The sequence below is a fragment of the Phyllobates terribilis genome, unplaced genomic scaffold, assembly GCF_046119375.1.
Source record: "Phyllobates terribilis strain yellow unplaced genomic scaffold, ASM4611937v1 Scaffold_11__3_contigs__length_659146591, whole genome shotgun sequence".
NCBI lineage: Eukaryota > Metazoa > Chordata > Amphibia > Anura > Dendrobatidae > Phyllobates > Phyllobates terribilis.
Window position 1 is genome coordinate 639,804,586 of NW_027362771.1, and position 4,707 is coordinate 639,809,292.

Below are 4,707 nucleotides of genomic sequence, written 5' to 3' on the forward strand. Positions count from 1 at the left end.
TCGCAGCAGAAAGCTGCCATCCAGCTTGCCATGCGACAGACACTGAGAAGCACAGGCATGCTTGCGCTCCTCAGTGTCTCGCTGTGACGGTATCCAGATGAGTCGAGTTCATGTCCAATGAACTCAGTTCACCTCATGCACGTCACTGACAGCGTGGGAGAATTCTCCTGCGCTTTAGGTGAGCATGAGAGAATTCTCCTGCGCTCACTGCAAGCGCAGGAAAATTTTCCCACGCTGTCAGTAACGTGCATGAGGTGAGCTAAGCGGCATTACAGTGAGTGGCAGACAATCCGTGCATGATTGGTGCTCTAAAGAGCGCCAAACATGCAGGACGGGGTTCCGAGCTCCCGCCCGAGCATCTCGAAAGTACTCGGCAAGCTCCGAGCATCTCGAGTACTGAGATGCTCGGGCGAGTACCAAGCAGTGGCGAGCATGCTCGCTCATCACTAGTCATCACCACTCACCATCTTAGTGGAGTCCTGAAAGTTTTGGAGGGCGGCACAGATGTCAGACATCCATGCCCACTCAACAGCTCTTATGTGTGAAGGCTGACCTGAATGCCGACGAGTGCGTTGAAGCTGGTACTCAACAACTGCCCTCAACAAATCCTTCTCAACATCTGCAACGTTGATTTCCAACATGTGGTGACATCGCACAACAGTCGGTAAGCTGGAAACTGCAAATGCTGCTGAAGCACTGCCAGGGTGGCAGAAGCTGTAGGTAACTCTCTGAAATGGGCACACACATGTTGTACTTACAGAAGCAGCATGGCAGATTTGGGTAGGTTTTAAGAAACCACTGAACCACTAAGCTGAGCACATTTAGTGCTCTCTCGTTACAAATGAGTACCCCTGTATAGAAAACAATATCAGCACCGAGGAATAAAAAGATTAAATATATCCTGCTTTATACACGACGGTACTAAGAAAACCAATTTTGACTATATCTTGTGTACCCCTGTGACAACATAATCTGCACCAAAGAATTCATTTCACTGTATGTCAGCCATACAGCTGACAAATACTATTGAGATCTCTGCTACTGGAAGTGGAAAGGAAGAACAAAGACAAAACAATTTAAATAATAAAAATATGGGAGGAAGAGAAACCAATCACAAACTAAAATGTTTTTATACAAATGCACAAAGCATGGGCAACAAACAAGGAGAATTGGAACTACTAACGCAGGAAAAGGAATATGATGTCATTGGAATCACTGAAACTTGGTGGGACGATACACATGATTGGAATAAAAGGCTAAAAGGATACAACTTATTTGCAAGAAACAGACTTGATAAACGAGGAGGAGGTGTCGCATTGTATGTTAGAAAAGCGTATATCTGCACAGAGATTGAAGCTTCAGAGACTGGGAGTTCTGTGGAAACTGTTTGGGTAAGAATACAAGGAGAGAACAACGGAAAGGACACCATTGTAGGCATTTACTACAGGCCACCTGGGCAAGCTGAAGATATGTATGAACTCTTTATGTATCAAATGACCAAGTTCTCCAAAAAATATGACGTAGTGGTCATGGGAGATTTCAACTATCCAGACATTTGTTGGGAATCTCTCTCAAGTAAAACTAACAGGTCAAGCAAATTCTTATCCTCTCTTGCTGACAACTTTATCTTCCAAAAGGTAGGGGAGAAAACAAGGGGATCTGCTACTTTGGATCTAATCCTTATAAACAGGGAGGAAATGGTAGAGGAGATAAAGTTGGCTGGGACGCTAGGAGGCAGCGATCATGCTATTATAGAATTTTGGATAACTAGAGGAGGAAGACATGTGAAGACTCAAACTTCAAGGTTAGATTTTAGAAAGGCAGATTTTAAGAGACTCAGAAAGAGAATAGGAGGGATCCAATGGCTGGCTGTCCTTAAGGACAAAAATGTCCAGGAAGGATGGGAAATTTTTAAAAATGAGATTCTCAAAGCACAATCGTTAACAATCCCGAAAAGTAGGAAGAATGGGAAGCATTTAAGGAAACCAGGATGGATGAACACAGAACTTAAACACATGCTAAAAAGAAGGAAAGAAATGTTTATTAAATGGAAAGAGGGAGGCATATCTAAAGAAGATTATAATGCAGTCTGCAGATCCTGCAGGGCACGTATCAGGTTAGCTAAAGCTGACAATGAATTAAGGCTTGCAAGAGATGTCAAAAGCAATAAAAAAGGATTTTGGGGGTATGTCAAAAGTAAAAGAAAAGTCAAAGATGCTATAGGATTTTTACAGGATGAAAATGGAGAAATGGTAAGAGAGGATGTTGAGAAGGCCGAACTTTTTAATTCCTATTTTGCATCTGTTTTCTCTCAGAAAGAAAATGTAACATCAACTGATCTTCACTGTCCTTTTAAAGGAATAGAGGAATCCAAGTTATCTGTAAACAGAAAGATTGTGAGGGAATATTTAGCTAACATAAATGAGTTCAAGTCTCCAGGTCCAGATGAATTACACCCCAGAGTACTGAAGGAGATCATAGAAGAAATTTTAGAACCACTCTCCATAATCTTTGAAAATTCTTGGAGAACAGGAGAAGTCCCAGAAGACTGGAGAAGAGCAAATGTTGTTCCTATCTTCAAAAAGGGGAAGAAGGTGGACCCAGGGAACTATAGGCCGGTGAGTCTGACTTCTATACCAGGAAAGATCTTTGAACAAATTATTAAACAACATGTATGTAAGCACATGGATAAGAATGAAGTAATTAACCAGAGTTAGCATGGGTTTGTAACTAACAAGTCATGTCAGACTAACTTAATTTCCTTCTATGACAGAATCACTGACTGGGTGGATCAGGGAAATGCTGTAGATATAGTATATCTTGACTTCAGCAAAGCATTTGACAAAGTATCTCACACCATCCTTATTGAAAAAATGACCAAGTATGCAATGGACCAGGCAACTGTTAGGTGGATTCATAACTGGCTTAGTGATCGGACTCAAAGGGTGGTTGTAAATGGCTTCACATCCAGCTGGATGAATGTCTCAAGTGGGGTACCACAGGGCTCCGTCCTGGGACCTGTATTGTTCAACATCTTTATCAATGATTTAGATGAAGGAATTGAGGGTAAACTGATTAAATTTGCTGATGACACAAAGCTAGGAGGGATAGCTAATACTAGAGAAGAGAGAGAGAGGATTCAAAAAGACCTAAATAAACTGGAGCAGTGGGCAGCAACCAACAGAATGTTTTTTAACAAGGAAAAATGCAAAGTACTACATCTGGGCAATAAAAATGAAAAAAGCATATACAGAATGGGAGGAATAGAGCTAAGCAACAGTACATGTGAAAAAGACTTAGGTATACTAATAGATCATAGACTGAACATGAGTCAACAGTGTGATGCAGCAGCAAAAAAGGCAAATACAATTCTGGGATGTATTAACAGAAGCATACAGTCTAGATCACGTGAAGTCATTATCGCACTTTACTCCTCTTTGGTCAGACCTCATCTGGAAAACTGTGTGCAGTTTTGGGCACCACATTTTAAAAAAGACATAGACAAACTGGAGCAAGTTCAGAGAAGAGCGACCAGAATGGTGACTGGTCTGCAAACCATGTCCTATGAGGAACGGTTGCAGGATTTGGGAATGTTTGGCTTGCAAAAAAGAAGACTGAGAGGAGACTTAATAGCTGTCTACAAATATGTCAAGGGCTGTCACATTGTAGAAGGATCATCTTTATTCTCATTTGCACAAGGAAAGACTAGAAGCAATGGGATGAAACTAAATGGGAGGAGACACAGATTAGATATTAGAAAAAGCTTTTTGACAGTTAGGGTGATTAATGAGTGGAACAGGCTGCCACGAGAGGTGGTGAGTTCCCCTTCAATGGACGTCTTCAAACAGAGGCTGGACAGACATCTGTCTGAGATGATTTAGTGAATTCTGCTTTGAGCAGGGGGTTGGACCAGATGACCCAGGAGGTCCCTTCCAACTCTACCATTCTATGATTCTATGATTCTATGATTCTTCCTCCTCCTGTCTTTCCATGCCAAGTTTTGTCACGCAGGTCTCTGACTGTAGAACCTACAGTTGTATACCTTCTCCAGTCAGGCTGAGTGAGAGCCCATCAGCTGTAATGGAAGCACACATGCCTGCTGTGTTTGTTTCAACGAGCACACCACATCTTTCTCAATCCGCCTGCACCTCACTAACGGACCAGCAGTTTGTCTGGTTCACCATACTCCACCCTCTCCCAGCACTACAGTCAGCCCTCGATCCCACAGTTGTGGTCACATGGAAGATTCTTTCCTGTACACATGACAAAGCTAAGCGGTTGAACTAAACCATCTCCAATCTGTTGTCCTTGGAAATGGTGGTATTAGGCCCTAATTTTTTTAAATGTGAACACTCCTGATTTTGTCTCCATCTGCTGAGTTGGCTATAGTGGAAGAGGCATCAGTCTCCACTTATACTCTATTAAAATTAATTGTTTGGTGCAGATATTGTTCTCACAGGGGAACGCATGATAAAATAGAAATTGGTTTTCTTTCTACCGTGGTATATAAAATGTAACATACCTAGTGGCATTCTGGCATAGTGCTCCATCCCCCACTATGCAAGATTGCAAACTTGATCACCAGTCCAGTCTGCTAGCCTGGCTTCTTTCCATGCTGTTTGCTTGCCTCTGTTCTGGCTGCGTAAGAGCGGCGCCCGATCTCTTCCTGCTTCTTGTAGCTGCTGTGGGCACACCCCTAATGCATCC